Below are 12,314 nucleotides of genomic sequence, written 5' to 3'. Positions count from 1 at the left end.
AAAAATTCATGAATTTTGAGAAATTTGATGAATTTTGGGAGTTTCCATGAATTGAAGGAGTTTTCATGAGTTCAAGGAAGCAACAAATATTAAAGTAACAAAAAACAAGGGCGTGTGGGACCGTGGAAGGAATGACCGGCCGGCTAGGGACGGTCCCATGAGTTTTCCTAATTTTTTAATATTTTTAGGTATTTTGATGATTTGAGGGAAGTTTTCGTAATTTGAGAGAAATACCATGAAATCAAGGAATTTGATGAATTCAAGGAAAACTAATAATAAAATAATAAAACAAAGGGGCGTGTGGGACCGGCTAGGGTATGGCCGGCCGGCCAAGGCCTGGTCCCACAAGTTTTCATAATTTATTTTATTTTATTATTATTTGATGATTTGTGCAAAAATACCATGAAATCAAGGATTGAAATTAGAGAAATAATAATAATAATAATAATAATAAAATAATAATAAGGAACCGTGGGTGTGGGGCCGGCTGGGACCAAGGCATGGCCGGTTGGCCAATGGTCACGCCCCACACTCCTTTCCTTAATTTTATATTATTTTTTAGGGATTTATAGAAGTACCATGAAACCGAGGAGTTTCCTCAAGACGAAGGAGATTTGATAAAATGAGAGAATATTCATCAAATCATGGAAAATAATAAAAATACATTAAAATATAAAACTGTCGTGGGATTGACCAGGACACGGTCGGTAGGTCGTGTGTCCGTGCTCCCAGCATCCTGGTCAATATTTTTAATTATTTATTATTTTCTTCTCTATTTTGCATAGGTTCATCGTTTCGTTGTATTTTTGAAATACTCGTTCGTGCGGTGACTGTTAGTGTATCATCGTTGAATACACCTTCACGGGACTTACTCAGAGGTAGCTCATACGCCCGGTTGTTGATTATTTATTACTAATTGTGGAATTCAGTGGAGAATAATTCACAAAACTGAGTAATAAGATGTTTATTATTAATTCATAGGATCATCTGAGGATTCGACTACGAATTCAGAATACTAAAGTGAGCATTACCATTCCAGGGGATCGTAGATTCGACCATAGAATCAGAGTAATTAAGGTTTATCTATTACCATTTATGAGACCAGTTGTGGATTCGATCATGAAATCGAAGTAATGAGATAATATAGTTATAGCTATTCTATGAGATCAAGCTGTGGATTCGATCATAAAATCAGAACAATTTTTATTGTCATTCCATGGGACCAGTCGTGGATTCGGCCATGGAATATGAGCGATTGTAATTAGGAATAATTAACTTTGTGGCTCTATACTAGCAGATCAAGCTGTCTAGGAGCATTAATTATCCTGATACGAGCTTGCCGGTAAGTCATATCCTTTATATAGTCAGGGTAAACTTGTTGTTTGTTCCTGAAGACGTTATCGCTCTATACTAGCAGAGCAAGCTGTCTAGGAGCCGTCCGTCTCCTGATGCTATATAGAAATAATCACTGAAAGTATTCAGTATTCATGATATATGCCGTTGTCCAGTCGTGAGACTACATATCTACATGTACTCTGAGAGAAAGTACTCTCGGTTGAGAATTCGATGAGAGACCCGTGTCTCGAAACTCACGTCTGATTTGTGAATCAGAGCTTCGTATAATTATGAGTTTACGAATTTAGCCTTTGTCGAAAATCCACCATCTACAACATGGAAGAAGGCACGGAGCTGGCATCAATAAGTTTGTTCTTAAGAGAACAGACCTCAGAAGTTAAAACATTACGCTCCGCAGTAACCTTAGCTAAAGAAGCACAAGCAGCTTCAAAATCGGTATGATATTTCTTGCGAATAATTTATTGGGCAGACCGACGCTTCTCGACTAAGGAAATATCATCCTTTTGCTTTAAAATGAGACTCTCCTTCCAGCAAAGGGCTTCGTCACACTCTTCACGAAGCGAAGCCATCTGCTTCACTAAGTCGGCATTATGGGCGGACTCAAGTGAAAGTTAACCTATCAGAGGTTAACCTGGCCACTTGATCTCGCAGACATCTAAGTTCACTAAAGCTGCCGGATGGCAGACGAAGGTTGTCTTAGGATTATGCAACCAGAAAGTAAAGAAAAAGCTAAGGAGAAGAAGAAACAAACCTATGGCTTTAGAAGACTCGGCAGCTAAGACAGCATCATCGGATTTGCGACCATCTTCGGCAACCTTAGCATCATTATTAGCTCTCCCAAGAGCCAATAAACAAGCCTCCAGAGACCTATGGGTTTTCCTCAATTCATCCTCTAACGAATATATCTTAGCAATTAAAGTAGCATCACCCGACGAAGATTGCTGAGCAACAGCAAGAGCAGATTCTTGGAGAGCACGTTCCCGCAGGACACTCAAATGAGTGCACTTAGCTCTATAAACCTTTAACAAAGTATAGCTAACATCGATCTGTTTTCAAAGCTGCAAACAAAGGAGTATAAGGACAGACGAAGGATCAAATTAAGGAGAAAAACGATAAGGTAAGAATCACTTACTGAGAACGCTGAGAGACGAGGGGGAAAATGGGCGTAGGTATCCATGAAAGCCTCCATGTCTTGGACGTTACCCCTACGGATCTCACCAAATCTCTGACTAGAGCGAAGACAATCAGGGTCAAAGAACAAGTCCTTGGCAGCGTGATACTGGGAAGATAACACGTCCAACTATGAAGATATCTCAAAGGAACTACCAAGGTGATGATGATCATATCCGACAGAAAAGGGACCCTTAGAATCCCGCAGGATATCCTCAAGAATAGCATCATCAGAACTACCTAAGCTCAAGCTCTCCGGTAACCTACCTTGGCTAGATTCAGCAACAACACCCTCGTTTTTTTGCACACGAGCATGGGGCTCGACTGCTGAGACCTCACCACGACGAAGGGACGGCATGGTGGAAGAGCTAGGAACAGAATAAGGAGCTTGAGAGCCACCCAAATCCATGTCACCAGCAGAAGGAAGATTACCCAGTACGGTCCAATCTGGTGACGAAGGTGGAGGTCCAACAGGTTTGCTAACAGGGGCAGTAGATACAGACTAAGCACTCCCCAGTGAAGCAGGAGCAACATTGAAGGAGAAGTTGGCTAGTGAAATCACAACCTTCTTCTTCTGCTGAGAATCCGAGCTACCATCCCTCGCTGAAGCGGCAACAACCTTCGCAAACGAACCGCTAGATTGAAGAGAGGTAGTAGGAGACGAAGGCAGAATCTTAGAAACCACAACAGCAGCTCCGATAGCAGCAGAAACAGCAGGCAAAGCTTTGCTAGGAGCAGAAAACAAAGGCATCTTTTTTTTCGAAGACAGCGTAGGTGCAGGAGCTTGAACACTAACAGGCTCGACCAACTGAGCACCAGCACCAATAAGAAGGTTCTCACCTCAACAGAAGCAGCTCGGACTAGGCTAGGGTTCTCCTTGGAAAAATCCTCCTCAATATCATCCAAATGAGGACTAAAACCAGTATCCTCGATATCCTCCATGTCTTCGTCACCTGGTCCCTCATCAGCAGCCTTAGGATCATCATCTAAAGCATCAAGATCAATCACGGTATTCAACTTACCCTTCCTATGGGAAGACTACAAAGAAACACATGCGTCAGCAAAGAATCAGGGGCAAGGTACCAAGTAATATACAAGCACAAAGGTATGATCCTTACCTCCGCAGGCGTTTCGACCGCAACCTTCCTTTTCCAAGTCCTCGTAGCCACAGAATTACCAACAGAGCCTGGAGCAATCCCAGCATAAGAAACAGGGGCAGACTGCAAAAGAAAACAGTCAGAACGAAGGTATCAAAGTAAACAAAGATATTAAAGTCGACAAAGATATCAAAGAAGATAGAGATATCTAAGCAAGACGAAGACATTAACAGCAAAGGTACCTCGTGAGAAGCAGCAGGATTAAAAATCCGAGGCTGATACCCATTATACTTCTCAGGCAAAGAACGAGCTGAACGAGGAACTGAGGGATCCGCAGTGGTGAAACCATAAGACCAAGGACCCACCACACGAAGAGGAGTGCGGGCCCAACGATCATCGTGATCAAGACGAATACGATCATACTTTGGTAAAGGCAGCCTAGCAGAGTAGGGGATGGTAGTCAAACCAGTCTTATCAATCTCCTCCAGCAAGAGAAGGCTATTACCTTCCCTGATCTGCCTAGCAGTAACATGGATGCGACGAGGACCAACACTCCATGAAAGAAGATTACTCTTCTGAATAGCATCAGCATACGTAGCATTGAAGTTGGCAGGGGTATAATCCTCCCGCTTAGACCTCCCCTCAGCAAAGGGATCATAAGACTCCAGGGTTGTCTTGCCCTTGCTACGGTGCCATCTTTCATGAAGAGAACGCCAGTAATTACAAGTGTACTGGTAAACTCCTCGAATTTGAGTCTTATTTGCCTGGTCATCCCTGGAGGATAAAACATCATAATAGAAAGGATCCTTTCTACTATACAAAGGAAGAAGCATATCTGCGGCCAATTGGCCAATGCTAATCAGAAGATTGTTCTCATCATAGGGAAAATATCAAATGAGAGACTCGGTGAGAACGTCAGGGCCATTAACAAAAGAAATCTCAAACTTGTGAAGACGAAAGGACTTGGTAATCTCGGCAATAGATAAATGAGCGAAGCTATCTTTGTCGCTCAGTTGGATCCTCTGAAGCTCATAGTGAGGAGGAGGAGGAGGAGGCGGAAGATCCTCAACAACAAACTCTTCATCCTCAGGGACCGAAGCTTCCTCAGTAACTGTAGTCACCTCAGTACCAATAGGCCCCTCATGGTCCTCAGGAGGAGGAGATGGCGTAGCATCAGGATGATCCATTCGCGGAGGAGGGTCAGTCGACGAAGACACCTTTGGACCCTTACACATAGGTTTCTTTGGAAGCCTCATTGTACCTAACACCATCAGGAAGAAAATCTTCATCAATAATGGCGGAAGAAAAATTACAGTTCACTCAAAAGCAAATCAGGGGAAAAAACTGGCAAGATTTGGGCATGGGTTTCACTTAACCAACCAAAGGGGACAGTTTGAACATGTCATGGGAGAAGAACAAAAACATTTGATCACATGATCAAAAGTTGCAGGCGAAGAACTATCATACCGAAACCATCATCAAAAATAAAAATGGAACAAAACCCAAGTTCCCATACAACGTAAACGAGCAAAAGAAAGCAGGAATTCTCATATGCAAGCATAATGAGCAACATCAATAAATCTCCTAGTCCGACAACGATACAACAGAGGAAAGCATGGAGAAAATCAAGACCAAAAATGAGTATCACTTACTTGTACGATCGACACAGTGGATCCAAAGCACGCAGACAAACGAAGGAAAAAGGGGAGCAATTAGCAGCAGAAGAGTATCTCAATAAAAGGGATAGAGAGCGACAGTTCGAAGAAGAAGAGGAAAGGAAGTTAATAAAATTACCTTCTCTTTATTCCCCTCTTATAGGCGGCTGGAAAATCCAAAAAATTTGGATGTCCCGAAATTCAAGGGGAAGTTATTGCATGAAAGGACATGTAGGGACCACCCAATCGGTACGTGCAAAATTGGAGGCGTAACGGAAGTTTTCTTCCACTTCTACCAAACAGTAGAAGATGAAATAAAAGTGGCAAACTGTGAATACCAATATTCTGTGGAACACGTGTCATGATCTTAGTGTCCGCATACATATCTAACTGTGTATCCTTCGCTAAGCAGAGAAGCCTGAGTAACAAGGGATACCTTCGCAGATTTACTTTATCTCATCCCAAGAAAGAAGGCGTGAACGGTCAAGATAAGGAAGGAAAAAGCCTACTCTATATAGAGTCAGCTGGCGAGGGGACATAGGTAGATGACGCATCCAATCAACATTAAATGCTCAAATCTCTTATCTACACGCATGAATCTAGGCACGTGGAGAGAGAAAGCGTGGCAGAACCCGATTGGCGGAAGCTGGCGGTGAACGAAGGTACAACATGTACTAAGGTTGGGTAGTTCCCAAAGGAACGTGGGCCAACTGAGGTGGCGAAATACAACTGGAGAAGTACGCGGTGGACGAAGGTACCATTGGTACGAAAGGTACATCAGCAAACGATGGACCCAGAGGCATAAAAGATATACCTGGAGCAAGAAGGGCTATAAATACCAAGCCTCACCAACAAACTAAGGGCATTCAATATCTAGGAGAGAAGATCTAGTCTTAAGCTTATACCTCTTTAATGTTTAGAACTTAAGTATTTACTTCCACTTGAGTTCTCTCTATTACTTAGGGAAGCATTTAAGATCTTTGTAACCACCACAACTTAATACAAAAACAAGCACTCATTACCCCGTGGATGTAAACAAATTTCGAACCACGTAAATCTCCTGTGTCTCATGATAACTTAAAAGCTTTTTCATTATCTTTTCTCTTAGAGATTTACTTACCGAGTTATCTATGTTTTCTGAGTTTTCTCTGTATTCTGAGCTATTTCTGTTTTCTGAGTTATCTTTTCATCGGAGATATCTCTTTATTTAGCTTATTTGCTTACTCGTCTCTGTATTACAGAGATACCTTTGATTTATTAGCATATGCCCTTGCGAAGTATCTTTACTTACTTAGTATATGATCTTCTGAGTAGATCTTATTTAGATCATACCTTTTACTTACTCAACAATATAAGCTCAACTGAGGTATCCATACTACTTATTATATGGTCCTATGGGAAAATTAGTAGTCACGGGCGAAGTTCTCATCCCGAGAATTTCTGCTGGTGTTTGTAAACTCTGCCCGGTAACTTAAGTCCGCGAACCAAGTCTGCGAACTTAAGAAGGTTATATATTTGAAGATGATTTCTGAACTTAAAATTAAAAAGACTAAGGAATGCAGTTTGCAAACCGTGGCTATAAAAGTTCATGAACCGATTCGAGTGAATCAAATCATCTTTGCTTCAATTGTGTCTTGTGTAGTTACATAAGAATTCCTTGAAATTAAACAACTCTCTAACTAGTTCATTTGAGTCATGTGAACTAGATATGGTGAAGAAGAACATGGTTTATATGAAATGCTCATATGGCTAACCTTTTGGTTAACTATTATTAAACCAACAAGTGCATACGTTTGGGTACGGTTAACAAACCTAGAAGCATGCATTTCAATTGTGTGTAACAAGCTAAGTTTTTGATCTAACGGTTGAGAAATATTAGCTTGAATCTAAATCAGGTTTTCATATAACGGTGGATATTGATTTCTTTGTTACCAAGTTAACTTAATGGCAAACCCTGATTTGAAAGACTATATAAGGGCACATCTAGCATCAATGCAAAACTAATCCCCACACCTTACGTGTGATACTAGTTTGCGTGCTAGAGTCGGTTATCCTTTAACCTTTGGTTTTCTTCTTCTAAAACCAGGTTAACGACTTCATTGGGATTGTGAAGCCAGACCGATACTACTTTATCGTAGTTGTGTGATTTGATCTTGCATCTTCTGTCGTACGAGTACAATCATATTGATTGGATTGAGATTGATATCTCCGATAGGCAAGAATAAAAAGTAATCACAAACATCTTCGTCTCATTGTTTGTGATTCCGCAACATCTTATTTCGCTACCATAAAATTAAGATTGTTGTGAGGTGATTGATAACTCTATGTTGTTCTTCGGGAATATAAGACCGGATTATCAATTGGTTCCTGTTCACCTTGATTATTATCAAAAGAAGGAACAAAACCTTTTAGGGTTTATCTTTGGGAGACAGATTAATCCTTCGATAGACTTGTCTGTGTAAGACAGATTTTTTTGCCATCAAGTCTTCGACTTTGGGTCGTAGTAACTCTTAGTTGTGGGTGAGATCAGCTAGGGGAATCAAGTGCGCAGTATCCTGCTGGGATCAGAGGCGTAGGGAGTACAACTGTACCTTGGATCAGTGGGAGACTGATTGGGGTTCAACTACAGTCCAGTCCGAATTTAGCTTGGAGTAGGCTAGTGTCTGTAGCGGCTTAATACAGTGTGTGTTCAATCTGGACTAGGTCCCGGGGTTTTTCTGCATTTGCGGTTTCCTCATTAACAAAATTTCTGGTGTCTGTGTTATTTCAACTTCCGCATTATATTGTTTTATCTTTATAATTGAATTAATACAGGTTGTGCGTTAGATCATCAATTAGAGTAATCCAACCTTTGGTTGTTGATTGTCATTGATTGATCCTCAGATATTGGTCTTTGGTACTATCCGAGTTATTCCTTGTATTTGATTAGGACTCGCTGATTTCTATTAGCTTGAGTAAATCAAAACAAGAGAGAGATTTTAACTCCTTGAGATAGTTTTACCTGGATTGAGTCTGACTGTCTACTTGATTCTCTAGAAATTATTTCGGAGTTAGTCCATACAGATTTCTAAGCGAAATATTGGGTGGTGTTGTTAGACCCCCGCTTTTTCAATTGGTATCAGAGCAGGCAAACACGTTCAAGACCTTACAAGTATGTGTTTGTAGCGATCTGACTCTATGGACAGTAGTGCTATCTCAATAAATGCACCACCAGATCCAGGGATTTCAGAATTCTCTTCCATGACTGATTTAATAAAATCTGTAGAATAAATTCTATCTAAACCTCCACCAGGTTTAAAATTCCTTGAAGTGTTTTCAGGGCTTGAAAAGAAGCTTAAGAGATTATCTCTTGATGTTGAGTTATACCTCCAGAAAGAACAAGAATCTCTTGACAGGCTAAATCAAGTTATGATGAATAATATTCATGTTGAGGTTGATATTGATTTACTAATCAGTGAGAGCAATGCTCCTCCTCTGCATAATCCAATTAGTTGTGATAAACTAAATGAATTACATGAGGAGTTTAAATCTCAGTTATCTGAGTGTATCACCTCAAAGCATGAATTGATTCGTTGCTCAATTCCTGATACTTCCTATCAAGATAGTAGTATTGTCTCCTTTTATGAAGAATCTAGGGCGTATTTTTTTATCAAAAAGAGTTTCCCTTCGCAGTACTAAAAACTATCTGCAGAAACTGTTTTTTATAAGTTGGAAAACAAGAAATCAGAAACACTAACCTTTTTGGGTTCTCTTGAAGTTCTTTGATAGACTTATAGAAACAGTTCCTTGGGTGTTTCTCAACACTACAAGATTTAAGACTTGTTGGAAAGAAACTCTTTCTTGGTGCCATGGTGAGCAAGACATTTTTCACCTCAACACAACTTGTTTGTGTTGAAAGTGCATCCTCACCAAGAAATGCCCTGCTATGTATACGGTGAAGGAAGCACAACAACTGGGGCACACAGATTATATTCGGTAAGGCTGTAGAATTCCATTGGAATTTTCTAAAAAGGTATGTCTATAAACTTGAGCAAGTTTTATGTTTCTATTACTTGTTTGAGTACTTATAATGATCCATATACCTTGCTTATCGTTCATTTCTACCTAACTTGATCTGTGTTTAAGGTTCTTAAATGTTTAGGTTTGAAAACATTAGTTCGGGATGTTTGGACTTCATGTTACACATACCAAGTATGCATAACATCATTTAAAACCAAAATCCAGGGGTTTAAGTTCGCAAACCCCGTCTGCATACTGCTCCAGGATACGAAAATTCGTTTGCAAACCCGTAGGCATACTTGACGTCGATATTCGGTAAACTTGTTTTGGCCGTAACTTCTTCGTCCGAACTCGGATTGACCTCATTCTTTTTGCACTCTCTTCCTATTTGGATTCTCTTAAAAATGGAGATGAGAAACCTTGAATTTGGGTGAGTTAAAATTGCTATTTGTCATGTCTCTTGTTTTTGAGTATTTTGCTCCGTTTCGTTGTACTTGTTCCACTTCTCTTGAACTTGGGAACTTGGATTCTTGGAGTACTACTCTTTTAAGCTAATTTGTAGATTTTACAAGAATGTTGTTGGTGAATCACAAAGAAGGAAGTTCAAGAATGGAAAGTAGTACGCAGACCTATGGAATTCTTGAATGTTCACAATCATCCTTTGTGAACTATGGTGCATAGTCGTTACTGACTTTCTATGTTCTTATTTGTTAAGAAAATCTTTTTATAGCCTTTGATAGCTATTATTGGTGTAAATCCATGCGAAAAAGATTGATTCTACCCAATAAGGACAAATCATCTTGTATGTGCATTACGAGTTTGTCTTGTTGCCTAGGAAACTTCTTATGAGAATTTATTCTTATTTTTGAAGGATTACTAGAGTTTGGAATAGCAATGATTGTGACTACACATAGCTATTATTTTCATCTTCTTGTTCTTTTTTAGGTTTTGGTTTAAAAAATTCTTAAAATACTTGGAGGATGATGTTTTTGCAGTATTTAATCTTTATGATTTGTTATATTGCAACTTGTTATGGGATATTGGTGTTTACATCCGTGAACTATGTTTGTCCCATACCTTGTCAAAAGTAAAGTCGTTTATGATCGATATTCATGTATTGGTTAAAGAATGAATGGACTTTTGACAATTACAAAAGTTAAGCCTATATTGTCAATCTTTGACGGAAGATAGGCTAAAATCTTTTGTTTGCAAGGATTATGTCTATTGAATGTCGTTACGGGAATAATGATGGAAGATAAAATGAATCCTTGTGTATTCAACAATATTGATCTTTAATGATCCATATTTTATGTAATACCGTGAGGCTTCGTAATGTGTCTTATGTTGAGCACTAAACAACCAAGTTGATTATTTTTTATTGGCTTTGTTGTTGCTCCGTAAGGTACTTTATGTCGAGCATTATGAACTAAATTAATCATCTTGTTTGGTTATTTAGTTATTAGTCGATAAGTTTTTCTTGTGTTGAGTATGTGAACGGTTAAGCTAATCATTGCTTATGGTTAAACTTAGTCGTAGCTCCGCAAGTTTACTTATGTTGAGCATAATCAATTAAATTGATCACTTTTTGTGTTTAATTTGGTTGCGTATTCCGATTAAATTAATCATGGGTTTACTTGTGATTAATTTGATTGAGTTTTTGGATATAAAAATCATTCTTATGGTTCTGGTGTCCAATAGAAATCCTTCTTTTCTTTTGAAATTAAGTTCGCTCGTTGTTGTTCTCTCGGGAATGACATCAAATGGGGGAGAGTTCTTTTGAACTTGTGCTTAATGGTCATATCTTGAGAGGTGTGCGGTTGTGGAACTTTAGAGGGGTTATCTTGTATCTTTAAACTCCTTGATGAATGCATTTAGCTTCGGCTTTATGATTGCATCTAAATTAGTTGGTATGTATTTTTTCTTTTAGTCATGAAATGTCTCTTACGGAAATTTTATTATGATCCCGTTCTTGTACCTTCTCCAATTTTATTGAAAAAAACGGGAGAATTAATATGTAGTTCACAATACAAATACATATGGTTTTCGGATCATTGTGTAAGGGGGAGTGGTTTCCATGTGAGTTGGAGTATTGACTAGGGGGAGTGATACATATCACCATATAATTATTGTTGAAGTTGTGATACAATTGCACTTTGACACTGTGTAATAATACTATGACACTGTATAACAATGATTGAGAATTATGTTTTCTCATTGTTATAGCTACGGATCTTCAACAACGGTGATGCTAAACTTACAACCTTTGGGATCATTGGAGTACTTGGAAATGACGAAGATTTCGAGGAACGTTGAAGATTAGACATGTGGAATAGGAGCTACTAAAGTTTCATTATCTTTTTTGTATTCCATATGTATTGATAGTTTTGTCACTAAAATTGAAAAGAGGGAGATTGTTAGAGCATTGCTCGGTCGAACTCACATGCGTTGCTATCTCAAGCATGTTTGTCAATGTTAGTGATCAAAACTATAAGTCTTGTTTCTAGTCTACTATAGCTAAGTCTCGGACTAGGATAGAAAGTGTAGTTGAGCTCAAGTACTTCATGGAGATTCATCATACAAGAAGAAGAACTACTCAAGGAACGGGTGGAACTTCTCGACAAAAAGGTATGTGAAGACTTGAACTTATCTATCACTCAAAAGTATATCTATTCAATCTCCTTCTTCTTGAGACAAAAAGTCGTATGTTATATATAGACTTTGATTATACACAGTTGGTATTTCGAGCCGAGTATACCTTGCCTATCTATATCTCGAAATATGTGTTGGTAAGCTTTTCGCTTCGACCAAGTTTATCTTTACCTAGTGACGAAAGTCATGATATTTTCAATCACTTTGAAAATTGCTTTGACGAAGAATGTTTCAATGATTGGAATGAGAATTTAGATTTCATAACCAATGGTGGACATAAGCATTGTTGTGGAAACACATTTATGTATAAGTCATATTCCTTGAACCAAAGTTTGCGAACTTTGTTGATCAAGAGAACCGGAAGAATGGCATGAGCCAAGTCGGCGAA

Source organism: Papaver somniferum, chromosome 7 (assembly GCF_003573695.1).
Source record: "Papaver somniferum cultivar HN1 chromosome 7, ASM357369v1, whole genome shotgun sequence".
Lineage (NCBI taxonomy): Eukaryota > Viridiplantae > Streptophyta > Magnoliopsida > Ranunculales > Papaveraceae > Papaver > Papaver somniferum.
The sequence above is the reverse complement of the archived record's forward strand: the minus strand, read 5'-3'. Positions refer to the sequence as shown.